This window comes from Puma concolor, chromosome F2 (assembly GCF_028749965.1).
Source record: "Puma concolor isolate L17-30 chromosome F2, mPumCon1.1.hap2, whole genome shotgun sequence".
Classification (NCBI taxonomy): Eukaryota; Metazoa; Chordata; class Mammalia; order Carnivora; family Felidae; genus Puma; species Puma concolor.
This window is the reverse complement of record NC_141684.1, coordinates 26,083,092-26,100,916: the sequence shown is the minus strand read 5'-3', so window position 1 is coordinate 26,100,916 and position 17,825 is coordinate 26,083,092. Positions and strand designations below refer to the sequence as shown.

Here is a 17,825-nt window from a genome sequence, read left to right as displayed (position 1 = left end):
AATGCAGATGCCTATGTTAAGGACATTTTCTCTGATGAGACCTAATGGAACCAAGTTGTTGATCAAGCCTGCACTACCTAAATTGCCACCATTTCTGCCCAGATCAATTATGTTACTGGACATGGAAATACATATACTATTATAAACTGGGCACGAAATAAAGAAATCTGTTTTGGGTGCAGAAGAGATCCTCACATCCAAGATTTGTGATTTCTGCCAAAAGCTGTTCCATTTGTCTTCTGGTAAGGGAAGTCACATCACATAAGTCAGATTCCTACCTGCTTTTGGTAGATTGACTACATCAGACCTTTGACCTCCTCTCAGAGTTATCAGTGGTTCTTTAGTGCTTTATCAGTGGTTGACACCTGTTCAGGTTATGCCATTGCTGGTCTAGTCTGATAATCCAAGTCCATACTACCAGAGCCATTGAAATAAAATTTGTCATGTTTTTGGCTTTCAGGACTATTTTCAATCTGAAAGTGGTTGAACTATTATCACAAAGACACTCAAAAAAATGTACTGATAGTAACAGTATTTGATGAACCTTTCATGTTCTCTATCATCTACAAGCATCTGGAATTGCTGAGTGTTAGAGTGGACTCTAAAAATAGACTTAAAAAAAATCCCCAACTCCATCCCTTCTCCTTCCCTACAAGCCTTTGTAAGACAGTTTGGTCACAGAATGAGACCATCTCCAGAAAGGGATTAGTGTTTCTTATCTACTTTATGGGTAATGATCAGATGGCTGCAGTATATACAGCTCTATTTTGCAAATCTGAGATTTCATTTTGACTATTCCTGGTATGGCATGCTTTGTCTTTCTTCCCCTAACAGCAACTATATTCATGTTTGGCTTTTATATCTCTGCTTATTTTGGTAATCTGCGTAAAAAAAAATGGCTTGGGGATTCAGACTTAACTCTGCTTCAGTGATCTAGATTCTTTTATTGTACTGACATGATCCTAGATTATAAGGATAATGTCACTTGGTTAAGTACACACTGATCACTGAGCCCCTTTACAGAAACTCACGTGGACAAAATTTGGGGACATATTTGGTCCCGTTAAGTTATATAAAATGCCCTAATTCTTATATGATATATTTGGATGAAATGTCCATATAAGAATATATGATGATGAGAGAAAAGGTGAATAAGACACATTGATTTTGTGATGGTGAAGGGGGAACAACTCCTGGCAGAGGGAAATAGAGGTATGAGGGAGGGAGGGACATTAATGATCTTTATTTCTCAGAGTCACCCCTGTAGCCCTGTTTTTAAGGAAAATACCTTGATACAGCATTCTAAAACTGTTGTGAGTTCATACATTTAAATTAATGATAGATTTCCTATCTCCTGCCCAATGTCTTTTACCATGGTTTGACCATGATTGTCCTAACTTAAAAAGAGGTCTATGGGTTAACCCCAATTTTTGAATCTCCCAGTTATTACACTTGTTCATCCCTCCAGATATTTTCACAGCTCTACTCTTATAGTTTTTACTTTGTCATTCCATGGGGTGAACACATGTCAGCATTCTCATGGTATAGACAGATAGGACAGAGTTCTTCCAAAAGGACCAAACTCAATCATTTGAAATTTTAAGTATGAAAGCTGTTACCAACAACTGGAAGCACTTTGATGGCACTATCGACTTGGATCCCCTGACTGATGTAAGTCCTCCTTGGGGTTGGGGGCAGCAACTTTAAAAAACAGGTTATTTCTAGAGGCATAAGGTACGCCCTAAGGACTCTTCTGATGGGGAAGGCATGTATTTAACCATTAACCAGCCTCTCTTTCCAAACATGGTGATGTGTGCTTTATGGGTGTTGATAAAAGACACCAAGGGACAGTCAGGACAGTTAAAAGAGTTTAAGAAATATACCACCTTTATATCATGTAACAATAAGATCACTCTGGAGATCTTGCCTTTTGAAGCTACCCTGGGTACCTGAGGGAAGCTACTGGCCTTAGTTAAAAAAAAATCAATGATACCACCTTGGTTCTGGAAGTCATTCACATCAGCCTCAACTTTTGGCCAGAGTTGTTAAGGATAGTAGAATTGCCCTAGACTTCTACCATGTGGGTCAAGGCAATTGTTAATGCATCTTATAGTGCCTGGATTAATGTCTTGGGACAAGTGCAAATATCAATACAGAAATGAGAGGAAAAAGCCACCTGATTTTCTAATGTAGACACTGATGGTTGGTGTAATTTGTTCTGCTAGTTGGGTTTGGGTCCCTGGAGGTTGGCCTCATTCTGTAGTTTGGAGTCCTGTTGATAATAATCTTAATTAAATGCTGTATGATGAAAATTGAATGGATTTGTTTTCAGCCTCTGGCATTCAGATTAATCAGCATCTGACTAATGGGAATTCTCATGGGAAAATGTACCAGAAGGCAAGATAGAGAAATGAGAGGTAGATATAGTCAGGAGGTAATTCTCCACGGACCTATCATAATTGCATGCATCTTGCAAGCAAAAGCACTAACTGCCTTTGTTCTGGAGTATCTTTTTAAGTTTGTTTGCATATTGAATGGCCTTAGAAGACAGACAAAGTTTCTCCTTCCAGAGAAAAGGACCCATTTATTTACAGTCTTGGAAGATAGAGATAGTGTCTCCCTCCAGAGCAAATAAATAGGCATGCATACTGCCCATTGTAAAAGATTTGGATTCCCTATGCTCAGGGTTCCTTTCCTATAATGCAACCCATTGCATAAGCAGCTGTTATCTGGTCTTCTTCAAGCAGCCATGTAGAAACGGGGGCTCAGGGAGTTGGCAACAATGGTGATGTTCTGCCTCCTACTCATGTCGTGAGTAGTAAACTGTCTTTTGTCCCTGACCTAGGAGTCTTTTGACTTCTTCTAGCAACATAAAAGTATGGCAAGCTAACTTGTTAATTTGCAAGTAAGGTAAGACCTCAGACCCTTCATAGTCTTGATACATCCCTCTGACAATCCTGAGGCATGTACTGAGTCCACAGGGTTGACTACTTTTTATGTCACCAGAGCTCCTATCAAGCAACGCACCACAAGCTTTACCAAAAGAATAACTCACGTATCTTCCCATGCTTTAATACATTAAAAGCCTCTACACTATCTGAGAACTCTAAACTTCATTAAAAAAACTCTAATAATTGGAAAAGGAGACTATTATCCTTTGTATTTATTATCTATTCTTCTCTAACCACTACCAACTACTAGGATCAACTATTACTTATTAAGATTTGGGGACTGAGACAAGGTAAGGAGTTTTCATGGCAGTAACAAAAAATTACATTAAAAGTTAAAAATTAGAAATAGATATTAGATCACTCCTTTCTTATAAGTCGTTTCTTCATCTGACCCAAGGATTTCCCCCCGGCTACCTTTTCCTAAGGCTTCAGCTTCTTCCCATATTCCTTAATATCCCACCAACTTTCTGGTTTTTTCTTCCTCTTCTCAACACACATTCAAATTCTTCTTTACTGAGAAATATTTTTGCTTTCCTTTATCTTTGCAGATTATGGCCATAGGGCCTGAATATCTGTTTGTAAAATTCCCTGTTTCTTTCAAAACTAGTCAATGAATATATTAACAGTAACCTCAAGCTTCCTGGGGTACATTTTTTAAGTATAATTAGGTATGCCAACATTTACCATAATGTTTGACTACGAAGAAAACAAAAGTGCAACTGTGAATATCTATCCATCAAATAGATGAAATTTGATATTTCGGAGGGACTCTTGGTTTTAAGAAGACGGGAGATTTTTCCAAGGGACAACTCAGAGGAGATGAACCAGAAAAGGGAGAAGTTAATTAATGAAAGATATTTGGACAAAATCCACAGACACAGTTCAGTCAGGATTTAGGTAGTAAAGCAAAAAAAGAAAAAAAGGAGGCCAAATGCCTTATACAGGCTAGAACTGAGAGTCAATCTTTCTCCCAAGAAACTTTGTAAGAACCAAAAGTATGTGAACCGTTGCAAAGTTTAACGGATATTCATCATATCCATAGCATGTATATTCTTCACGTCACGTTTTGGGCTCTTTAAGTCGGTGTGGAGAGTGAAAACAACATGAACTTTCAAATTGTACATAGTTCTAATTGTAAATTTGAATCCTGGTTCCAGGATTAAGAGCTGTGGTTTTTTCAAGCAATTTACTTGAACTACTCTCATCTATAAAAGACAAAATTCTGCATTATAGGTAATATATATAGTCAGCACAGTTCCTATGAGAGACAGGAAATTAAAGAAATTGTTAGATACTATCACCATAAACACACAATGGAGGAGATGGTTCTTGAATCCAAGTATCTTCTTTTCACTAAAGAGATATATTAGAAAGTAGTATAGGGTATGGTGACATTTAGCCTTCTGGAGTAGTGTTTGGGACTAAGAAGAAACGAAGTTGAAAAGAAGTTCAGAGACAATATTTGGAAGCTCCAAAATAGCACATGAAGAAATTTTGAATCGAATACTTAACTAATGAATTATTTGCAGAAATGGGATGGCATATTGTAAGTGTTTTGTTTTTATTTATTATGATGATGATTTTAGTCAGCGTACTCTAGCAGTGATAAGGTAAGCAAATGTGAGAAAGGGGAAACCAGAAGCAAGAACAGTTAGGAAAGGACTGCATTTAAGATAGCCCAAATCAGCATCTTCCAAAGTGTTCAGCCCAGGTCAGCATTTTCTTTGAGCTTGTGTCACATACTACATTTCTACTCTTTTTTTTTTTTTTTTTTAATGTTCCTTTATTTTTGAGAGAGAGACAGACAGAACACCAGTAGGGGAGGAGCAGAGACAGAGAGGGAGACGCAGAATCTGAAACATCCTCCAGGCTCTGAGCTCTCAGCACAGAGCCGGATGCAGGGCTGGGATTCAGGAATGGTGAGATCATGACCTGAGCTAAAGTCGGATGCTTCACCAACTGAGCCACCCAGGCGCCCCTACACTTCTACTTTTAAAGATAAACAAAGAAACTGAGAATATTAGAGATTCTAATAAGTTCTGTAGTGAAAGTAACACAACAAATCATTAGGTTGTCTGAATATGTTTTCTACATGTTTATTATTAATATTCAAAGATAATTTAGGAAATACTGAAGTTTTATAATTATATATAATTACTATAATATAGTATTGTAATAATTATAACAATTGCGTATATAATTATGTGTATAATTGTTTTCCTTATTTCGTATAAATAAAAAATTGTTTTAATTATTATTTTTTAGCGTATTTCACATTGCTAACTTTCTTGGCTCCAGACAGCCTGGTAGAGTTCTTCCAACTATATATCACATATTCAATATCCAATGCTGGTCATAGGCCTATCCATCTATGATTTGCACTTGTATTTTAAAATCAGGGTTCCTCTGCCAATTATCTTACTACTGCTGCTGCAGGGTCTTGTGATATCTTCCCCTGCATACATTCCCCTGCATATACTCTTTCTGACTCTAGTCCTCAGCCCCTGAAAGCATATTGAGCTGTAAAATCTTTACTTTCTCTTACAACTTGTTTGGATTGCTGTTTTTCATTCTAAATACACTTATAGTACCCACTATTTCCTTCCTTAGTTATTATAATTTCTAAAATAAGCTACTCCTATTCCTCCCAGGTTTTAACTTTCTCAGGCAGTTAAGCTGTACCAGGGGCAGAGGGCATGTTCACATCAGCCAATCCTGTCATTACTTCCTAACAGACAAAATAATTAAAAGCCCAAGAAAATAAAAAGCCAAATGTGGCTTTGGTGTTCATGGCTCAGAATGAATGCTGCTGTATTTAAATAATAAATATTTTTATGGTCACGAAAATGGAAAACAACTAGAGTCCTTTTGTGAAGACCTCACAAAACATTTTTTAACAACACGGTCTTTATGACTTAATTTTCTTTTTAAAATATTCTAAATAGCTAAGAAAAATACCATATGCCATCCTTGCATAAATTGGAAAGAAATTTTATGCAGAAAAGAACAAAATACAGTAAAACCTTGGATTGAGAGTAACTTGTTCTGCGAGTGTTCTGCAAGATAAGCAAACATTTCTAATAAATTTTAACTTGATAAAACAAGCAATGCCTTGCAATACAAGTAGTACGAGATGCTGAAAGTCACATGGTCACAACTGAGCCAATGGTTCTGGAAATTCGCTTCGAAATACAAGAGTTTTGGATTACAAGCATGTTTCTGGAATGAATTATGCTCACAAACAAAAAGGTTTTAAATGTAAAACAATGGTAAATGTAAACAATGGTAAATGAGAAGGTTTTCAGAAAGCATTCCCAATAGTCTTATAGAAAGCCACATTTGATCCTTGAGGAAGCAGATTTAAAAAAGCAGTAAGATGCTTCTCATTTCTTTTGCTTTTTGTTTTTTATATCTAAACATTTTGTTGGCTTTTCCTTTCCCCTTAGAATTTGGTGGAAATATCTAGATGTGAGATGTGTTAATGGTGCTTAAAAGTAACAATATCATAATACCCTAAGTATTTATTTTCAGAATAAAATATAACTGCAGGTCCTGCTAAACATGAATGAATATTTATCCTTCAAAAGTTGAAGGAGAAGTTTACCCAAGGCCAAGAAAATGAACCATGAACTTTTGTTAACTTTAAATAGGTTTAGAGCATCATGAAATCATCCAAGATGCCTTTTTTTTAACTTGTGCAAGAACTAAGAAGAGTTTTGTAGCAAAACAGCACTCAGCAAGAAAGTCATAAATATTGACCTTAACTATATAAAAGAAATGCGGAATTTGAAATAGTATTTTTTTAAATAAAATATCTAAAATAATAAGCCAGTAAAGCAAATGCTGCACGAATCGGATTATCAAAGACAACAAGGAAAGGAGGTGGAAAAGTAATGCATATGTTGAAACGTTGGCACTTACGACCAACTTTGAAAAGAATTCATGTTTCGTAAAGTCATAGTTATTTAATTTTCTTCTCAAAACGATTTCCATGCTACAAACCTACATTTGCCTTGTCTTGTTCCCTCGGAATAAATAAGCTAAAGCTCTCGGAAATAAATGGATGGCAGGAGTGCAAATGAAGTGCAGCTCATTCAGTTGTGACCCCATTTCATTTCTTCCCAAGAAACACTTATCTCAAAAGTAAATCGGTGCCATTTCCAGCTGGTAATACATGATAAGTATGAAAATGAGTCCATTTTTGACATTTAACATGCAAATTTATATAGCTCTCGTATCTGCATGTGTCCAGTAAGAAGAGGACGTTGTGAGCTGCTGCTATGCCTTGGTGACCTGAATGCATCAGACTTCCACTTTGCCAGTCTGTAGAACAGGAATACGATATGTGTAACTAAATGTTCCAAGCAGCCTGCCAGTGACATGACTTCTCGGGAATGAGGGAGAGACTCTCTAAGGAAACAATATCATTTCAAGCTGTTTTCTGAATCTTCAATACAATTAAACTGACCAGTATATCTCAGAGGGGATACAGGAACTGAATTATCTCTCCTCCAGAGAGTATGATTTCACTGATGTGGGTTGGGACCCAGGCGTAGGTTTTTATTTCAAAAGCTCTCAGGGTGATTGTAATGCACAGCCAGGGATGAGGACCACTGGCCTAAATGGAACCCTCAGGATATGATCCTGTTTCTCAGAGGCTGACTGCTTGGTGACTTCCCCCAGCTCTCTCTGCCTATCAATTTCATCTTCGGTTCCATCCTGCTTAATCACAGAACTGCTGGATTTCTTCTTCTCTTTAGATAACCTCACCCACTTTACAGAAAAAAAGAAAAATGAGGGAAGAGGAAGAGCACCACTTGAGAATGATGCCTTCTTTTGTTTCCCACCTGTACACTTATCTACGGCTTCACTGGTTCCTTCCTCATGGTCTCCTACCTGAGAGGAGGGTGTGTGTTAACTCCTCTCCAAGTTCAATGCTATCCCCTCTATTCTGAATCCCAGACCCTTCATATTGGGGAACTGTCTCTTCCAGTTGGCCCAGTTCTCACCAACCTCTTCAACCTCTCACACATGCCAGACCAAGGTACTCATTATTTAAACCTCATACCTTTTTCTTTTCCTTTCCTCTTTTTTTTTTTTCTTTCTTTCTTTTTTCTTGTAAAGTTTACTTATTTGAGAGAGAGAGAGAGAGAGAGAGAGAGAGCGCTTAAGTGAGGGAGGGGCAGAGAGAGGGACAGAGAATCCCAAGCAGGCTCCAGACTGTCAGCACTGAGCTGAATGTGGGGCACAGAATCACGAACCACAAGATCATGACCGGAGCCGAATTAGATGCTTAACTGACTGAGCCACCCAGGTGCCCCTGAACCTCGTATATTTTAAAAACAACCTTTCCCAGATTGCATGCTCTTCTCCATGAACCTAGCTCTTGTCTTTGCCTCACAGCCAAGTTTCTGCTTTTCACTTTATGCCTCAATTTTCTCACCTCATTACTCTTCAAGTATAGCCATGTGTCTTCCACATCAACGATTCCAACGAAAATGGTTTTTACCAAGATCACTGGTATCCTCTTGGTTGAACTCAATGAGTTTTTTTTTTTTATTCCTCACATTGCAGAATTTAAAAATGTTGACCACACTTCATTTATACAATCTCTCCTCACTGTGGTGTCATAACACCATTCTCTCCTGTTATCCATCTCTGCTTCCAGCTGCTTCCTTTTTAGTCTCTTTCATGGACTCAACTTCCTCCTCCTACCCCGTATATATTGGTGTCACCTCCAATCTACTTCTTTTCTAATCCTTTCTCTGCATTTCTCTTATCACTGACTTAATTGAAAGTCAAACTGGACACCCTACCTTCAGTGTTACCTCTCTCCATTCATATTCCATTTTCTATAACATAGTAGCTTGTTATCTTGTGCCTTTTCTAATGTGGTTTTATCTGGTGTACCGTTCATATCCACTACTGTTTCATTGGTCTTGTCTACTGTGTCTTCAAGGTCCAGCTCAGTGTCCTCCTCTTGTTGGAAGCCTTCTCTGTCAACTCCCAGAACACCTTTTATATAGCTGTAGTATCGAGTTAATGATAGATTTTTGTAATGGTATATTAACTTTGGGATCTTCTCTTGCCCCCCACCATTAAGAATAAGTTCATTGTAAGTAGTGATTTTCAGTTAGTTATCTTTTTATCCCTAGTACCTACCCCAGTGTCTGACTGGCACATAATTATCACTGAATAAACAATTGTTCAACACATTAAATTAATAAATAATCCCTTTTTAAAAAGTTAGAAGCAAAAATGCTTCCTCTTTATGAATCCAAGATAAAACCCAATATTTACTTTGTCACTGGCATACAAGACGCTTCACAAGATCTTATATAGCATATAAGATCCATGTGTCTAACCAATAGATCTCCATTTTTCCCACCATCAATAAATTTATGCCCTTCCATACTCCATCAGTGTCTTGCTCTCTTTCTAATATAGGTCTCTTTCACAATCCTGATACTTTATGTATAGTTTTCTCTGTCTTACATATTTTTCCATTCTTCAACTTATAAATCTGTCTGTCTGCCTCTCCTTCTTAAGTCCCTATTCATTTTTTTATTACATTTTCTGGACTCTTCTAGGCAGAGTGGTTGTTTTATGCTCACTGAGTTGAAAGCACTGTGTTCATTTATCGGCAGTGTCTGTTACTGGGATGTATGGCAATGCATGCATTTCTACTGTGTTCTTCCCATAAAGTAGAGAACTGATCTTGAGACAAAGATAATTTCTAGTTCATCTTTTTTCTCCTTTTATCTAATAAATTTTAGGTAACAAATAAACTTTAGGTAACAAATTTACCTAATAAATTTTACTTAACAAATATCAATGCTGTTAAAAACGAATGATTTCCCAAATTAGAAATATACAGTAATATTCAATTAAAAGAGAAAGTAAGTGATATTTTCATGGTCTATGGAATTTTTTTTCCCAAAGGTTAACATTCTCATTTCTGTCTTCTGTCCTACCTTTGTTTTGAATTATCTTTATGACATAAACGTTGTCCGTGCAACCATGCCTCTGTTGCTTTAGGGATGTTCTCTGGTTGTTTCATTTCGAATGTACCGTTTTCAACGAGATTGGAAATTCCTCGAGGATGTGATGTGCTCAGTTCTATTCTGTGTTTCTTATGTTGTGTCTAGCAGAGTGAGAAACATTCATTCATTCATTCATTCATTCATTCATTCAAGTATTTGTGAAGATGTCAGCCAGGTGCCACGCCTGGCTAGTGATTGGAAATGCTGTTGCTATATACCTAGATGCAGAAAATCTTGTGTCAGACTAGCTAAGCAGCCGAACATAGTTTATCCCTTAATATAAGGAAAGATCTGTCCAAATGTGATAAATTCTCTATATTCATATCAAGGATAAAATCCATGATTCTTTAAATTTCAAATACATTCAATTTAAATATCAAAAAATGCCCCCTTCTCATCAATCATGTGTCTATATATCTTGCCCATGCCTTTTGTTTCCTGTTTGTGTCTGTGTCTTTCCCAGGTCTTCATATTTTTCATTTCACCTTGCATCTTTTACTTTGCATGGTACAATTCTCTTCTTTGAGTGCACAGAAAAAGTGTCAGACGTTCTAGTGATCCCTCTACAATCATTTTCTCTGCAAACTCTCCAGCACAGGAGTAGGTATCCTGCTATTTAAAGACAAAAGTGAGTTTGCACTGTGGAAGATCTCAAGATGGAAGGCCCTCACTCCAACGTCTTTACTTCGCCCATCTTTCAAGGTGATCAGAATTATCGGAAAGGGTATTAAGTCAGAATAGATCTTCCAGTACTTTATGATAATAGCACATCCTGTCAACAAACACAGAAAATAAGGCTTTCTGCATTCCAGGGGAATTTTGAGGAATGTCACAGATTTACTACAAACACACAAAAAAAAGTCATTTCATTTTAACAATTCTTTGACATTTCCTTTCAAACAAGTAGTTTCTCTTGCAAATTTTGTATTCCTGTGATGATTTCATTAGTTTTCAGTTTGTTCATGCTTTCATAAAGATAACACATTTCAGGTGTTTCCTTGGCTGTTCAGCTAAAACATCCATTGTTTATCAGGTTATTATTTTTACTTCCTTAGTCATTTGAGCTTTGTTCATCACATAGTCCATTTCATCCCCATTAGTTTTCAGATCCTCAGGGCTTTAAAATTATATGTGCTAAAAATAAAAGAGTTGTTTCCTGTTTATTTTCTCTCCCAACTCACCAAAAATTGTTACTAGCTTTAATAATTAATATATTATTTTCCACTTAAAAACTCTCAAAACTATAATCGTGAGAAGATAACAGAATCAAGAATCACATTACAATCAACTTTACTTTTCTAAGGACACATCATTGAAAATGAACATAGTAAGAAACGTATGAATATAAATACTCCTTTAAGTTAATATGAAATTATATCTTTAATAGTAAATGAGGCATAAAAGATTCACAGAATCTAAACTACTTTGAAGTAGTTTGATGACTGATAACCACAGTTTTGGCACAAAGTAAAAGTAACATTGATCTATTTTTAAACTGCTACCTATACACAGTGCAATAAAGAACAGTACTCTTCTGTTAGCAATAGTTTATCATATAGTATCGTTGTTGTCGCTGTTGTTGTTGTAGCTGTTGTTGTTGTTGTTGTTATTGCCCGCTTTGTGCCAAGAACTAAGACAGACACTAGACCACCAAAGGTAAAGGAAAACATTGCTATGGACTATTTGTACCCTCTCCATATACTTTATATGTTGAATCCTGACCCCTAAAGTGATAATATTAGGAGGTGGAGACTTAGGGAGATGATTAAGTGGTAAAGGCACAGCCTTCAGGAATGGGATTAGTGAGTTTATAAAACAGATTCCGGAGAGATCCCTCACCCTTTTCATCATGTGAAGTTACAGTCTGAAGGCTACAATAAGGAAGCTGGTACCCAGCAGACATCGTCCAGCACTTCATAGTCTCTAGAACTGTGAAATAAATGTTTGTAGTTTATAAGACATTCAGTTTATGGTATTTTGCTATAGCTGCCCTAGAAGACCAAGACAAACATTTAACTAAGAATAATCTTAGCATAATTATAAGGTAGTGTCAATTCATTGATTGTAACAGATGTACCACTCTGTGCCAAGTGGGAGCAGAGGATATAGGAGAACTCTGTACTTTCCACTCAAATTTGTTTTGAACCTAAAACTGCTCTAAAAACCAAAGCCTATTTTTAAAAATTGAAAAAACAAGAATAACCTTACCATGTTCTAAAGTCTAGAAAGCACTAAATGTACTTACGAATTTTTAGAATTTACAACTGGAAGAAGTTCAGAGTAATCACCAACAAAGCAAATGGAAGCCCAGGAAACATTAAGCAAGATAAGCAAGGTCATATACCCAGGGAAAGGGGGGGTGGAAATAGAAAGTTCTCACTGATAACTGTGGAGATCCCTCCGCACCACTATATACCAAAACAGGATCATTTACTTGCTAACTATTTGTATATTTTCCTAATAAGTTTGTGAGGTAGGCAAGATGTGTGGAATGTATTTCTGAACAATTGTTGGAAGGCCGCTATTGAAATGCAAAATTTCTAATTGTTCGGGTAGTTTTGAATTTTAAATTATATACATAAATGCATCACTATCATCTGCAGCACATAATATGTAAATAACATCTTGTCATTAAAATATATTCATTGGCAGTAAAATTTATTTCCTTATCAAAATTATATAATACATTTCAAACTATTATTTTTAACGGAAAAAAGACCATCAAAAAAACATGAATGTATGATAAATACCCATATCTAAACCATCTGTCTATCTTCTTCACCATATGTCACTCTATTAATTGCTAATATCACCCTTATTATGCATCATCTCATCTGTAACATTATTCCATGAAACTAAGAAGGCATCAATAACAGCTACAGACAAACACCTGCTATATGTGTTTCTGGTTGATAAATTTCAGCAGGTTCTGGTTTGCTCTTGGGCAAAATTTTCTAATTGCTTTTGCATAACAGGAAGCCTTCTTCCAGGGCAACTTTCTGTGGTTAATATCAGCACATTACTATCTTTTAAAAATGTCTGTTATAATTAAGTCTCTCCACAATATTTATTCAAAATGCTTATTTAGCAATTATCATATGCACAAAAATATAGGCATAATGGTCACTGTGGTAAACATTGTGAAGAAGAACAAAACATGAGAAGGAGCCTAAAACATATGTGAAAGAATTTTGGAAACTGTAAGACCTCAAAGCCCTTAATAAATATTCATTAATTAGCGTTATAACCCTTAGGTTTGGCCAGTGATTATCTACCAAATAAACTGCAATACAGGGCGGGACAGAGAGAGAGGGAGAGAGAGAGAATACCAAGCAGGCTCCAAACTGCCAGTGCAGAGCCCGACTTGGGGCTCAAACTCCCAAACAATGAGATCATGACCTGAGCTGAGATCAAGAGTCAGACACTCAACTGACTGAGCCACCCAGGCACCCCATTATGATCCTTCCATTTAATCGAAGGTAATATATGGATAAACCATATAGATAACTGTCCTTTTTTTTGGCAATAGTCAAAAGGAAATCCAATGAAAGTCAAGTACTTTAGAAGTGTTGATTATTTTGTTCTTTCTGAGGTGGTTTTGGTTGAAGGATCAAGTCTATTGCCCATAAAATGGTGAGGAACCACTGCCAAAGAGACTAGAATTCAATGCTAAATTGTGTGGTAAAGATAGAAAATATGAAGTAAGGTTAAAGAAGTGTGTGTGTGGGGGGGGCGGGTAATGGATAATTGAAATAGGAAAGAAGTTTTGGAGGAGGTGAAAGGTGACTTAAGACTTTGAAAGGTGAGCAGTGTATGGTTACTAGGTTTTCTTCCATTCAGGTCAAGTCACACATATATGAAAATTAGGGCAGTGATTGTGTTCACTATTGAGATGCTGGGATAAATTGCTGGTGAGAGTTAATTAAACAACTGCATGGAGACAGATCATGGATTGTTTTGGAAGTCAGATGAGATAAGCATTAGGGGCAGGGCTCCACCCAGCACTTCCATCCATTAGTGTGCTTCAGCCCATATACTCCCTGTTTTAAATGGATTACCTTATTCCATCCTCACACAAATTCTTTTCTTTATTAAGTTTATTTACTTATTTTGAGAGAGAGAGAGAGAGAGAGAGAGAGAGAGAGAGAGAGAGAGAGAAAGAGAGAGAGAGAAGGAAGAATCCCAATCAGGCTCTGCGCCATCCGTACAGAGCCGGACTTGGAGTTCAAATTCACGAACCGTGAGACCATGACCTGAGCCGAACTCAAAAGTTAGGTACTTAACTGACTGATCCACCCAGGCGCCCTGTCCTCACACAAATTCTTACCTCTAGATGGAGTAGATCCTGATGTATTGGAACTCTACTTCAAGATAAGAAATCTGATAATTAATGACGAGAGTATATTACTTAAGTAGAAGATCGAAGAAGATTTGAAGTCTCATCCCTGTGTTCATATTCTTGATTGTCTCATTTTACTGGCTCACAGTACGAAATTGAGAAATAAAATGGGGCCATTGAAAAGTAGTGGGACATAACAAATCTGAGATTTTGATGGGATTAGTGTGCTAGCACTGTGTATGGTAAGTTATAGTCCAAATGGAAAGATAGGAGTTACTTGCAGTATATATATATACTATAGAATGGTTTAGGGTGCTTCCAAAAACACTTAAAGGAGGAGTTATACAACCCCTCTAATTTGACCTCACTTCATATTCCTTTATATACCTAACCAAACTGGAATGCCCATCCTCCCCCATCTTCTTCCACAGATACACCGATTCACTTTGTGATTTCGCTCATGACATACCCTCTATATTTGGAATGCTTTCCAACTTCCTATGTTGAAATTCAAAACAACTTCCAAGTCCTGCTCTTCTATCTTAAGGCCTGACGGTCTCCAAACTTGGGAATAATCTTCCTCACCTGAATTCTGCAGAGAATTGTACCTCTCTTGTAAACAACATACTCTAGCATATATTTTTTAGTTTTGAATTTCAATATAAAATAATTAAAACCATCACATACTGTGTATCCCACATATTTAATTTGGGATCCTTACTAATGTTCATTAATGTTTGTGGAATCCGAAATAAGTAAGTATATTAATCACTACTTATACAAATGATTGAATAATTAATTGAATAAAGGAATTAAAAGGTGACTTTCTGATTTTACCCATTTCCAATACTTTTGTATTTCTTTTGCCTTCTTTTCTAATCTTTCCTTAGCCACCTTTTACATTACTCTCATGAGTGGTTAATGCCCTTGTGCTTTGACTGGTTATTTGGACTGTCCAAATATTGTTTGAAAATTAGTCGACAGCTTTGTCTGATCTAGAAATATTAACTATCCTACATATTTCCTAGTTAACAATCAATTTTCAAACAAATGATGTTTATTTGAATATCATGAATATCTAAAATAAACATTCTATGTATCAGTCAAGTACAAAAGTCTGCTTATTTGCATAAACTCCAGTTTTTAGAAATCTACTGAATATCCAGCAAAGAATAATTGTCTCCATAACTGTAAACTGGTAAATATCTCATACACATATCCCATTTAGGGAATAAAATTATTGTCTGAGTTGGTGTAAAATCCATTAATATTAATTTGTAAATTGCTCCTTTTCTTTTAATTCATAATTTGCTATTTGTGTGAACTTTCAGTCTCTTGAAAATCACCATTTCTTGATTGCTCAACCATGCAATACATAGACGGCAGCTATATTAATAACCCCTCAAAGGTGCAGTGCACTGATACTGCTATTTATGCTGCTGTCTGGAAAAAAGCATATTTATTCTGTCCAAGCACCCATGAGACATGAAAACTATTCTTTGTTCCGACTCACTGTGGATAGTCATTTTAAAACTTCAATTACTATTTCAGCATGTTCCTTGCATTACTGTTTCTAGCACCACAGCCAGTAATTTCTAATAGCCAAATGTACTTTATAAACCATACACACATGCGCCTGCATGCGAGGAATGAAAAAAAGCTATGTATAAATGATTAGTATCTTCAGAAAAGATGTAAAATTTAGATGAAATAATATCACTATACGAATGTTGAACATGCACATTTATAGCTCCTGGCTCCTGCATCTTGGAATCAAAGAAAAATAATCACGCATTAATTTTCAACAAGTATTTCTTGAGATATGGGTCACTACAGAGCTGCTCTTTGTTCCATAGGGTTTGTGAAGAATAACAGAATAATGTAACATTATTACTGCCTTTGAACAATTTACAATTGTAATAAATATGATTCATTCTTTTTATTGAAATGAGAGTCTTGAATGAAAAAAGGTGGTTTATAGTCTCCATCTTACTTTACGTAGACCTTAAATTCCATGATCTGGCTGTAACTTCTCTTGTGTGAGATTTTGTTTCTGCATTACCATTATTCTTTTTTTTTTTTTAAATCTACTCTCTATTTTTTTCCATTCTTTATTGCCATCAGAAAGTTCACACATCTAATTTATGTAAAACTGAAGCAAGATACTTGGATCACACTCTTTGAAACCATGATTTTTACTACATTGTCCTTTATAACTGTAATTTGTCTTGAGTGGAGGACACCATAAAAAATCAACCTTATACAGTTTACTGTTCTAGTCATTGCCAGAACATTGATGAAAGTTATTCCCACAATGCCTATTATTCAGTGTCTACTTTATAAAAAACAATGCAAGGCATTTCGGACCTCAAAGCCAGGAAAAAGTTTGCTTTTTCTGTTTCATTGCTATGCTTGTATTTTATAGACAATGGTTTTTGTGTAAAATGGTCATGTTTCCCCATTGTTTGGCAGCCACCATATTTAAGTCTTACATGTAAACCATTCTTAACAGTTGTCTACCCACTTGTATGTAAACTTTTGTTTAGGATCATGAAACTATTCTGCCTTATTGTATCATCTCCTTTTCACTTTACTTTTAATGTTATCACACTATATGTCATTTTGAAAGCCTTTGCAAATGAGATAGGTTATGAATAATCATCTACCTATAACAGAAAAAATTTACTCAAATCTGTAAAACATCTAGATTCTCTCTTCTTTGCCATTGCCATTGCCAAGTGAGTGGAATATATTTGTTGCTTCCATTTTATCATTTTCTATTCCATCAATAAAGTTCTGAAATCTGGCTTTTCTCTCCATTCTATAAGTCTTAAGGACTTATAGACTTAAGGACTTAAGGAAAAATATTTTCCAAGTATTTGAGCTTGGGAAAGTGACTGTATCGCTTTAGGTCTTAGCTTCTTCATTTCTAAAATGGAGATAATAATGTCTCCATTGGTTTGTTTTCAGAATTAAATAAGACATAGTATATACGGTGGTTAGCTCTATGCCCAGCACAAAGTGCCTACAAATGGTGCCAATGATCACAATATTGCAGTAACTGTGGATAATTTTCCATAAAACTCCATTTTTCAGTTTCTTCGTACTTATTAACAGCATGAGGTTTTTCTGGTCTCATGGACTTGAACATCATCTTTGACTCTTTCTTGTTAATTTCTCCTTCCAAATCCAGCCAGTTGTCAAATACTTTTGTCTTTTTTCCTTTATGGTAGCTCTCAAATATGCCCCTTCTCTATTCCCCTGATAACACCCTTATGACACCTGAGGGGAATCTACAGTGTGTTGACTCAGTGAAAATGTTCCCCGAGGGTGAAGAAAGCCTAATGAAATTTTGAGTACTAGGACACTGAAATATGCAGGGATGCAATTAGTAAAAAATAACAACAACAACAAAGGAGCAATCACGACTGCCAGTAGGATGAGGTGTTGACTTTCAAACACAGCTGAATAAATTTTAGTAAACGGGAGTGT

At 36.1% G+C, this 17,825-nt stretch overlaps 1 protein-coding gene across 6 annotated transcripts in view; it reads right to left on the bottom strand.

Moving 5' to 3' along the window:
* Positions 1–17,825, bottom strand: part of CSMD3 (CUB and Sushi multiple domains 3) — a 1,257,965-nt gene that overhangs the window by 656,648 nt on the left and 583,492 nt on the right. The window lies entirely within an intron of this gene.